The sequence below is a fragment of the Chrysoperla carnea genome, chromosome 1 (assembly GCF_905475395.1).
Source record: "Chrysoperla carnea chromosome 1, inChrCarn1.1, whole genome shotgun sequence".
Taxonomy (NCBI): Eukaryota; Metazoa; Arthropoda; class Insecta; order Neuroptera; family Chrysopidae; genus Chrysoperla; species Chrysoperla carnea.
The window spans coordinates 3,581,903-3,594,477 of record NC_058337.1 but is presented as its reverse complement, the minus strand read 5'-3'; the positions used below and the strand labels follow the sequence as shown (position 1 = coordinate 3,594,477).

General features: G+C 31.0%; 1 protein-coding gene and 2 non-coding genes across 3 annotated transcripts in view; all 3 read left to right on the top strand.

Annotated features, from left to right (window-relative positions):
- Nucleotides 1-12,575, top strand: part of LOC123290449 (dedicator of cytokinesis protein 3) — an 88,152-nt gene that overhangs the window by 52,714 nt on the left and 22,863 nt on the right. The window lies entirely within an intron of this gene.
- Trnan-guu lies at nt 358-431 on the top strand. The gene has a single exon. It is a non-coding gene; the product is annotated as a tRNA-Asn (tRNA).
- Trnan-guu lies at nt 1,493-1,566 on the top strand. Its single transcript has one exon. It is a non-coding gene; the product is annotated as a tRNA-Asn (tRNA).

The window sequence follows — 12,575 nt, the reverse complement described above, 5'->3', positions numbered from 1 at the left end:
ATATTTATTGAGAATCCGAATCAAATCGAGACAAATTAACAATAAAAAATTCGCAAAAATTTCACAGATATGTATTACAGCACATAAATAAAATAAAATTGTGTTTAACGCATAAAAAAACTGTCGCCCCCGGGTGACAGCCGAACGCGCTAGCCAATTGCGCCACGGAGGCTTGTGTTGAACAAATGAAAATTTTAACTTTTGATCAATGTGTTTTAATAAATATTATTCAAATAAATAAGGTAATAAAATTAATTTTATAATCAGCAATTCTGATTTTAAGCATGTCATTTATAAATTGATGATGATTAATTTTTACACCGTTGAAAAACAAAAATTTTTACAATTTCAATACAAGCCTCCGTGGCGCAATTGGCTAGCGCGTTCGGCTGTTAACCGAAAGGTTGGTGGTTCGAGCCCACCCGGGGGCGAATTTTTTTTTAAATTCAAAACATTTGGCACCTTTGTATTATAAAGTGAAATATGTTGAAGGATTGTAATTTTTATTAAATACATAAAACTGTATTTCTTATCTCATTTTCCCAGATCGAGACACGTCTTTATAAAATATATATTTGTTTGTTTAAAAAAATTTTATTTGTTATATTTATACAAATGTTAAAGAATAATTTCTTTAAAAATGATTACTATTAATGTTCATAAATTATATTACACTATTTTTTTGATGATTGTATATTTAGTACCAATATAAGGTCATTCAAAAGTTGCAATAGTTACATAACACTAGCAAAAAAGTAATCAATGAGACGCAGTAGCGGATTTACCGGGAAGCAAAGGAAGCAATTGTTTGGGGCCCCGCTTGGACAGGGGCCCAAAAAAATGGAAAATTTTGAAAACACATTCGAAAATTTGAAAAAAAAAATAAAAATAACACATGAAAAAAAGAAAAAATCCATGTCAACAATATCGATCATTTATTCATCAATTTGCGACTGAGAAAAGTAGAAAAAAGTTGTAATTTAGATAGTAAATTATAAGTTAACTGTAAAATATATTGATTATGCAAAATTAACTAGTTATTCATTATTTTGAAATATCGGGGGGGGGGGTATTTTACAAAGGGGGCAACCTGAGGTTGCTTGGGGCCCCGTCAGAGGTAAATCCGGCACTGATGAGACGATATGAAAAAAAGTTAACGAGAGATGAAACGAAATAGAATCCTGATTTTCGAGAGCCCGATGATTGATAAATATTCGAGATAAACAGGCTGTAGATTGAAGCCACAATAGTCGCTCTTACCAAGGGTACATGTGGCCGGAACGACCAAATTTTCGGCTAGGGAATAAAGAAATGTAAATGTTCCATTTTTTCTACTCGTTGTGTAAATATCAGTATCATTAATGAGCTAATAAAATCAATGTTCTTATCAGTGTTTTCTTATTTGTTAATTCATGTTTATCAGTTTAAATTATTGGAATTATTTCTACACTTCGATGAAAATAATTTTTTTTTATATGTATGTCTAGCACAGGCCTCCGTGGCGCAATTGGCTAGCGCGTTCGGCTGTTAACCGAAAGGTTGGTGGTTCGAGCCCACCCGGGGGCGATAATTTTTTTTAGAAGTACATAATAGTTTCAGATTATGTTCAAGGTTATATAACTTTAAAAAATTTGAATGCCATTGTAAAATAATAAATGTATAAGACCAAGACGTCAATTTAAAGAGAGGAAATCATATTTGCCTTGTACACATGTTTATATATTTATAATATGTATATATTGCGGTTTAAATGTATTTAGTTTACCTGAACAGTTCTCACAGTTTTTGACGTGAAACCTCCAACTTAACCATTCTCATTTCAGATTGATTATCGATAAATAAATATAGGGCGGTATTATTTTTAAACAAAAATTTAACAAAACATTATAATATACGATACCATACAAGGTTCACAGGTTTACAATACGTAATAAGATTGCTAAAACAAGTGAAAAAAAACAATTGAATGAGTTAATTTTTAAAATACCCTCTATAGAAAAACACCGACTCCAAAAATAACAAGAATTTTAACTACATTGTATTATCGTTATTTTTTTTACTTTTTAGTGCGTATTAATTTATTTTGGAAAAAATTTCTTTTGAAGTCGGTTTTCTTTTTGTTAAAAGTATTTATTATTTTTTTATTTTTAGTGAATCTAAAGTACACTAAGTAATTTGTCACTAAAAAAAGAATCATCGAAATCCGTTGGCCTGATATTGAATTATTCGTCCTCTTGTCGTGCATACTTGCTGCAAATTTAAGACTTTTATGGTGTTCTCATGGATGTCGTTGTCAGAACTAGACCAAAATGAAATGGGATCACACGGGAAGCAACAGCTTTCAAACCGATAAAGAATCATCAAAATCGGTGCACCCAGTCAAAAGTTTTGAGGTAACAAACAAAAACAAAAAAATAATACAGTCGAATTGATAACCTCCTCCGTTTTTGTTTGAAGTCGGTTAAAAATTTGATACAAATATTCAGCTAAACTACGAATAAAATAGAAATAAAAAAATGAGAAAAGCACGATTTCTCAGCACAGTACTGTCTTTTAAAGTACTGTTTCTCAACCCAGAAAAAAAAAACACAGAATGCAACTTGGTTTTATCTACAGACCATTGACGAAGACTAAAGAACTGACAGGCTAACTAACTTTTGAGACAAACATCAATAATACCAACACACTAAAAATAATATATAGGTAAATTTATTCTTATTAAAAAAAAAAAAAGAAGATATAATAAGATTCAAGAGTTAGTCACGTTGAAATTTAATATATTTAAACATCATCATACGAAGATGATTTCGAATCGGATGTTGCTTTTTTTTTTATTACTGTCTGTATTTTCGAATTTTTTTTTTCTTAGTTGTTGCCATTATTATGAACTGTTGAATATAAAATTTTTTTTAATGATTTAGTTTAAAATTGCATTCGAATAATTTTTTTTGCTAAGCAAGGTTTTAACACCATATGTCTTTGCTAAGCGCTATTAAAATGTTCAAACAACTGTTCACTAATTTTTTTTGACATATCTCTAAATATTCCCGTTTTTGTTTTGCTTCAAAACCGCTCAAAATAATTGAAAAAAGCATCTAGTTTCAAACTCTTTCAGCATCTAGTTAAATATAAACTCTTTCAGTATCTAGTTTAAAACTCTAATGACGCACAGTCTCAGAAGTGCTGGGGTTTCAGTAACTAACGCTGTAAATACATTAAAAAAAAGATTTTTGGTCAATATCTCGGAAACTATCAACTTTATGGAAAAAAGTTTCAAACAAAATTCCTAAAAGAAATATAGAAATTAAATAACAGAACTTGAGGTCTCTTTAATGGTAAAAACTTCTTTATATATTTATTTAAAAAATGAGGTTCTTTGAAAATCTCTTTCCAAATAAATTTTTTACCCTTCTACTTATTCGCAGCGTGTGTGAGTTTTATTGGAGGAGTTTCCATGGTAACGATACACTACTTTAGTTATAGAATTTGTATGGATGCATATATAATTGTATCGATTGCATTTATGACTTACATTGAAAATTTAATATTATTGTCGCACAAATTTAAATAAATAATTATGATAATTTACATTTGAAAAATAGTATTTGTGCAATTTGATTTCTTATTTTCACAATTTTTAATGCATTAAGTTTAATTAATTAGAGGTTTTTCAATAATTTGAATTTGACATTTTCTATAAGATTAACATGTAAAGAATTGCAAATTAGTCATAACAGCCTCCTTTATCGCCAAAATTTTTCACTGGAAGTGCTGGCATCGATTTTATAGTCCCTGCCATGACTACGCACACAACGAATACGTAAAATTGCACGAATTACTTGAGTAATGATTCAATTGTTTAACTTATATGTGTCTTATTTTTAAATATTTTTAAATTTGTTAAAAGAAGCACGTATTTTAACCACAAAATTAATGCGAACTCATCAAAAAAAATTTTTTTTTTATATTTATACTTTCCAAACCAAATTTTAGAGATAAGAAATTATTTAAGAGATAAGAAATTATTAATAAATCCACAGAAATTTTGAATTTTGTAATTTACCAATTTACCCGTGGTAGTTCCCCAAAATGTTACCGTAAAATAGAGCGAATGAAAACAGTGGAAAAACCAGTAATAAAACTTCAAAGTTTTTGTGTGAATATTACTGGTTAAAATGGTAATAAGATTTAATCTCTGAAAAACTCCACTCCACTCCATTTTACGGAGCCTAAGTAAAAAATAGTACATTAAATGGATCCTGGTTAAGTTTTAGGCAAGAGCTAATACTTTAAGGCTGGATTTCGCAATGCGAACACAACCTCGACTCCCAATCGTCATGCATGGATTTTACTACTTAAGTAGGTAATTCGCATGACTTGTTATCACGTGTTAGCTCTAATATTTTTCATAATTTGCTTGTAAAACATATTTCTTGTATTACATGTACAGAAGTATCATACATAAACACTTCAATCGGCCTTTTATATTAATTGATACGGAGGAGTCTTTAAAAAAAAATCGATTAACATTCATATGCAATAACAGAAAGTGCAGTACCTGGGAAACACATTTCATTTTATCTGAGCGTCCAGTAACAACTTCTATTAGTTTTAACAGATTCCTGGTTGTCACTTGTGAAACGTCTACTTATATACATGATGACCAATTCTAAAGTAAGTTGTGTGATCCAAGGTAAATGATGCTGCGTTAAGAAGAGATTTTCATAAAAAGCATGTATGAAAAAAATATGAGAAGTAAATTCTAGTAATCGAATGATCTCGTTACATTTTTGTTGCGCCCCTTTGACTTTCTAGTAATGCGTGTATATAACTTGTAAACTTGTATACTGGCTACAAAGCATCTATTGTTTGAAACTGACAATAATCTGAAGGACACAGCATATAGTGTAGTTGTTACACACAGATACAGAATGACTACTTCATAGCTACTAAACCAACTTACATCGTACGTCTTCGGCTTTCTTCGGGTTTCCAACTATAAATTATACTACATTGTACGTAAAACAGACAAATCACCTATTGTTTGAAACTGACAATAATCTGACAGACACAGTACACGATACAACACTTAAGGAGTCGGACTCCAGTAGTTCGTCGGAGACAAGTGCTCATGCACAATCATTCTTTTCGGTAGCTTGCGTTCTAAAACCTAAATTTTGCCTTCATATAGTTGCTGCCACAAAGATACAAATATCTTAAGATGACCTTAAAACGGATTCGAGGTCCTACACATTACCATAATATTGATGATTCAAATCGAACAAAATATGTTAAAAAAAATTATTAACCGAAAAAAAGAATAATTTTTTGTTGTTGTTGTTATTGTGTCCAAGTGATTTATTCATTTTTCATCTCTTGAAAGAATAAAATGTTAATCAATCGTATATGAATATTATTATTATTGTGTTATTTCAAATCTCAGCGTGATATTTGAAATTAGAATCCCGCTGATTGATCGCTATACACATCAGTACCTACCAAAAACGAATCCACTCAAAATATATATGGTGTAATATTACTGTCACTATAATTCGAACTTTCTAAGTAATACAAACACAATTATCAAAAAAAAATTAAAAACACAGTTTTCGACCAAAAATTTTTCGAAAATTATAGTCTCATCTATGCCAATTTTTAGTTTTTTACCTGTAGAATAAAAAAAATGATCATATCTGCAGAAAAATAAAAGGGTGATTTCGAGAAAATTAACATTTTTCCACAATTTACTCGAAAACTATGCATATTAAAGAAAAAATAGGCCAATCAAAAGCATAGAGATACAGATAGAGAACGCTGGGGGTCTTCTAGGCTGTGAGTGGATGCGATATGCGTAGCGAGAGAGAAGACTGCCAGTGAGTTCCCCTGTGTCCTTATTATAATCACATGTGTTTTTTTTTTTAATTTTTCTGAAAAACTATGCATTTTAGAGAAAAAAATACTTTGAATAAAAGTTTGTAAGAGTTTTTTCAAAAACTATGAATTTTAGGGAAAAAATACCCCAGTCCAAAGCTAATAGAGTGTTAAATTTGTATACCCGGTACGAATGAAGCACCGGTACACAATAGGCGAGTCTCCCCTACCTTAGAAATTACAATATAGGACTTACATAGTTCTTAGATAATTGAATTTGATTTTTTAATTAGTTCAACTTATAGAGAATGCACTATTCTTTAATATATTTACTCTATTATTATATGAAATCAATGAGATATTCTCTATTTTACCGACTAATAAATGTTTAATCTTTTGTTTTTATGCGGGCGGTGAGGCAGTGCATGATTTTAAGTTAATGATCAGCACCAGTTAATTTTTGTTTTTGTACCAAGTAGCAATCATTCAACATGGTAACAGCATTAATCCTTACTTTTTTTTTAATAATTTACTGTATATTTTGAAGTACAGTCGAACCTAAATAAGCGTGACTTCAAGAGATCGAGATTTTATCGCTTGTCAATGTTTTTCACTAAAGCAAGGTTTTTCGCTTATAGAGATACAAAGGTGGTCATTCTTGCTTATTCAGGTTTCACTTAGCCAAGTTTGACTGTATTTAAAGCTGTACACATACTAAAAAACATTATTAACTAACGACATCGCCGCTTAGTTGAGCAGTTAAATGCAATTTTTAAAAGAGTTTTCTCGCAGTTTTCACGAGTTAAAATATTTAGTATTTCTTATACATGTATTTATATTATTTAGTTTTCAACATGGCCTTACAACAACTACGTAGCTAAATGGCGATAATATTAACAGTAAATAAAAAAAAAATTATTATTAACAAATTTGAAAATTATGATTTGTTAATTTGTCATTTCAAGAAAAAACGTTACACAAATATAAAAGTGATAATTATTATGTAACTAGTTTTTAACAGCAACTTCGCTTGCGTGTAGCTTTTAACCTGGAGGTAAAAATTAATTTAATAATTTAGCTAACCTAGCCCAACCTAGCCTAACCTAACCGAAACTAAAACAAATTGTCTGCCAGTATTGTGTAAGGTTTGTATGGTCGTTACAGAAGTTATTTGGCAAGTGGCAGAAATTTTTTTCAGTTTTCACTTACTTTATTTTACAGAATTTTTTGAGGCATCTTCCACACTTGATTTCAAATAACCTTCATACTAATAGTCTGGTATCTGAAACTATTTTTCCATAAAAGTACATGTTGTAACAAGAAAATCGCACTTGAGTTTATCCGGTTAGGATTCCCTTTTTTTTCCTTAGGAAACTCCATAAAGTTTTGTCTGCCACCATTTTTCTCGTTTTTTGTATTTTGTATCAGCTTTAAGCAAAAAATTAAAGTAAAAATGCAATATTCGATGTTAAAAAAATGTGGTATTTTTTCAATCTCTGAGAGAGTTTGCTTTGCTAACGCAGCTCTTGCGCTACGAGTTTTTGACATTATGGCGCTGAAACCTTAACTGAAAAACCCAATATTACCTAGATTAGTCACTAGATCATCGGTCTGTGCATGCATACATGATGCATTTTATAAAAGTATGTGACGATAGCGACAATATTATTGCATTCATAAGATTCAACACTGGTTTTTTTTTTAAACAAAGTGAATCGTGTATGGTCATCATCTTCATATTCATAGTCTTTTGATATTAAAACGCATAGCGCAGCCCAGCAATGCCATCCATCCATCCATGCGGTGGGTGTGCTTATGCATTCATAATAATGGTTTGGTGGATAGTAAGTTAGTTAGTTTAGTTAGCTTTATACTCTTGTCTCTTGTGGTTACTTGTTTGCTGACTTTTGGGGTCGTTGGCCGTAGTAATTTAATGCAAAACATATCGAAATGTCTCCATACAATTATATTATCGTAAAACTAAATAATGTTTAAGTTATTTCATATGATGTTTCCTTTGTTATACTTTCAACTAAAGAAATTCCAACAGTTTGCATATACAAATAAAAGTATATTACTTACTTCAAAACGTATTGAAATCTGGATAACTGGAATCTCGAGGGATCTAAGATTTTTTATCGCTTTTCATATACTCAACTTCTCAAATAGCCTAGCAGTCTAAGCATATTATATATAACCGGCCAAGTATAGTTTTAGTGAGTCATCAATATCAATACATAGTATAAAACAAAGTCGCTTTCTCTGTCCCTATGTCCCTATGTCCCTTTGTACGCTTAAATCTTTGAAACTATGCAACGGATTTTGATGCGGTTTTTTTTAATAGATAGAGTGATTCAAGAGGAAGGTTTTTATGTATAATACATCCATATTATAGAAGAGTAAGGGGTTGAAATAGGGGTTAAAAGGGATATGCTTAAAAAAATAAAAAAGTTGTGCATCGATTAAGCTAAAATATTGACACGATATACAACCAGCTTCAAAGATCTATTGTTTTTATCTACTTTTAACCTTCGGAGGGTAGAAAGGTGTTGCGAGAAAGTGGGAAGGAATTATCGAATATTTACAAATATACCTAAGTGGGGTATCAAATAAAAGAGCATGACGTGTACATTACAAAACTGTTATCCCACGCAAGGAAATGTGGTGGGAGGGGTGCAAGTGGGGATGTTGCCCAGCAAAGCGGGTAGTTCACAGCTAGTTTTAGATATACTGAAAATTTCATAGGTATTTCGCGTTCTCATCTCAAAACAAGAGACTTTGATTTCGATAAAGTGCAAAAAATATAGCTCCTGTCTCAAGTTTGAACTGATTCCAGTAAGGGTTGGACCAGTTTAATCGAAAGGTGAGATCGTATGGATTGGTGGTTGACGGGTTTTGATAGTCCGCAACGCTAAATCAGGAAACTGACTTTAGAGACTGGCTGAAAAAATAGATAGGGGCTCAATCAGTCAGCAAACAGAAAAAACTTTTTGAATTGTATTTTTTAAAGTTTTTCCTGAATGCGTTTGCGATTAGATGGGTAATTTCTGAGATACTGGCTATAATCGTTTACGATTATATGATATCTCCGGTTAAATGTAGTTTTATTTAAGGAAAATTGTTTCAATAGAAAAATAAAAAGTAGCTTATTATTTTTCTGTCAATTTAAAAAACACACCATTGATACATATTACATTTGGGGTACGCAGTGCTAATTTTTCTTTTTAATTCGAATAAAAAGCGCTCTGTCATTTAAAAAAAACTCTGTTTTTTTTATTTGTAAGTGTATTATATAATAAATATTATTATAGTATGACTCACAAGCAAAATAGGCTTATAAAAATGTGAAATAAAAGCCTGTTTTGTGAATGTAAGTATATTATGTACCTACCAGAACTATGTGGCAATAAAATGTTACCTTATTGTTCCTTTGGTAGATGCATGCATATACAGAGGCTTTTTATATTCAAAGAAGTCTTATTATACTTATACGAGTGAGTATAAATGTGCGATCTATACGTATACGCTACGCTATCAACCTATGAATATGCCTTTTTATAATAATTTTTTCTTTTTAGTGTTGCTATGTGCACTATTTGTTACTATGGTAACTGGTTGTTTATATACTTAGATGATGTACTGGAAGTTCGTAAACTATTAATGATTGATAGATTTTCCTTCTATATATAATAGGACTCGTTAAGATCGAATTAGAAAGACGAATATTATTGACTTTTAAGCTCGTAATCTTGCTCAGTTGCTAATCTTGCACGTGTGGGTCCAACAGTAACAAAACAACACTTGAGGGTTTATTTAACGTGTATTCCTTTTCCAAGTTGCCTAAATGGTACCACCACACAGTTGCTGATTTAAATTTCAATACTAAACATACAAATTAAGTTTACTCCCGGATTTAGCATACAGCTATTATAGTCATGTGTCTAGGGTGGCAATAATCCGTGTGCCGTTAATGGAAAACTAAGGTCTCACGAGCCCAGCGTAATAAAAGATTTTGTTGAGGGTGCTAATAAAAGAGCAAGACGATAGATTAACGAGGGTTAAAAAATAGTGATAAAATATTCGCCGATAAAGGGTAGACGGTAGATTCACGACGACTGAAAAAAGTCTTGATTGATAGATGTTAGAGGCACCAAATTTCTAAGCCCCTGCCTGCGGATTACTATCTAGGAGGAAAATAATAGGTATTTTAATAAACAGCGAAAATATTAATAATATTCGCACTTCAAACTCCAAAATACTTAGCTGACCTCTACTGATTTAAATATGAAATGGCGAAGTGTGTATAAACATTACCTTAGAACATATAATGATCTAAATTCCCTTTTTTATAAATGACAGAAAAAGGGAATTTGTACAAGTTGACTTATGAACTAGAGTTGTATGAATGATATAAATAGATGGATATGTTCTATGATTCTTTGTTTGTTTAGTCCATGGGGTTAAGGCGTAACCAAGTCCGTCCGCGGTATGCATAGGGCAGCGGGTTCGATTCCCACCGTCGCAACAAAATTAATTTAATTAATAGTTGTGATGAGCTGGTGTAGTGCATGGTATATGCATGAAGGAGGTGCACTCAGCCTCTGAAATTGAGGAGCTGATAAATGTAATTATCAGCGGAAAGGTGGTAAAACACATGGTATTACAATGGGCTCTATAGCCTAAGTGTGTCCTTCGTGGACAGCCAATGTAAGTCCATGGGGATAGATGGTAGATGATTCTTGGAGTCCAAACAATTTTTTTAAGTAAACCATATTGATGTACTGGCTTTCTAAAGTAATGAAATACGATTATGGCTAATCTCCGCTAATTTAGAAAGGATTCATGATTAGATTAAAACTAATAGATTAAGAAATAATGAAAAATATGCAAGATTTAAAATAATTTTATAAAACTCTGTACACATTCAGAGGTTATGTTAAAAACATTCTTCTATTTAGAATATAATTTATTCAAAAAAGTAGAAAAATACTGTACATATTATAGAATTATTTTACACACAAAAAAATATGTAAAAAAACGAGAAAAAAAATAAAAATTTATACATATTTCTTCAACACGTTTTAGAAAATACGATTCCATGTAACGATATAAAAAACCATAAAACTCGTATATTATATATACCAAGATCGATCCAATTATACCAATAAATCCATAGACGTATTCCAGAAATTTAAACATAGAGAGTTTTAGTGTAGTAATCTTTGTGAATCCGAATCGAATTTGTGTAACGAGTCGAACATTTTCTGTCACTTTGACCTTTATGCCACTAAAGAAATCGACTGGAAGTCTTTCAAAACATTAATCCTAAATTTATCCTTAATTAAAATAACTTTTTAACACGAAACTACTGAGAAAAAGTTGTATGCCAAACTTTCACTTTTTCCAAACTTTTGTAGACATATAGCATTTAATGCTGATAATCCAGTAATACAAGCTAACACACATCTCTATCGAGACCCTAACATAAAAATTTTGGATCATTTATGTCCAGAAATACTTGTAAATATCTGGAAAACTATTTGAAATAAAAAATAGTGGTTTTTTTCGATTTAAAAAACATAAAATCCTCTATAAAAAGGGCCTAAAAATTTGTGATCATCGTTTAGAAAAAACGATCATATCTTGAAAACGACAGATTGCACGGGAAGGAAATATTAACCAAAATTCAAAAAGTAACGCAAAGTATTCTATCCCTCAAAAAACGACCCTATTAATTATATTTCTTTCGTTTACTGAAGATAAAAATACATCCGTTAATTTCATCGAGTTTAGATAAAGATGAAACAGAAATTTTCCCCCTTTTTGATACGCCCGTGTTTATTAGAAAGGAGTACAGAAAGTTTTTCTGTTGACTATTTCCCAGTATTAAATTCTAATTAATTTCGATAGAAGAATATCTTATGAAAATGAATTCCATAGACGCAAAACTAGAAAAGAGGTGCCCAAAACCTTCTATCTGTTAATACGCCAGAAAATAAGGTGAGTGTGATAATCGTAAGGCGGACTCACACACGAAGGATTCCGTACCATCGTACAAGATATTACATTACAAGGCTTAATCCGCATATAAACACACTCTGTCAAAATTTCAGGTGCCTAACTATTACGGTTTCCACCACCAAGTTCCGGGAAGTCGGGAGATAGTGAAATTAATCTAATTATACCAGCGAGTACTGTTCGATATTTTGGATGTTTTTCCATTATTATGTCTCTCCCCGAAACGTAAAACATTAAATAAATTTATTCCTTAAAAAAGGAGCTTTCGATATCGCATTGCTTTTTTAATTTTCTCGGTGGTATTAATTGCTCTTGACTCTTTTCTCTTATTATTATCAAGGATAGCAGGAAGTTTAAGAGGAATTTAAAAATCCCCTGTATATCCGTACAAAGGAACGTATTTGAAAATCTCTTCCTAAATCCAACAAATTCATACCAATCAAAGATTCATTGATTATTGATTACCTCCTTAAAAGACACATAGATGTAAATTTTTGAACAGCATCAAATCAGATAAAATTAAAAATAGTTTTTTTTTTGCTATTTCTTTAATTCAAAGTCTAGACGTTAGAACAAACCTTAACAAGTTTGGACAATTCTCATAGCATTAAACCCGGAAAACAAACAATTTGTGGGGTCATTCAATCACTCGATAAATTTATTCATAATCCAAGGTTATTATATTT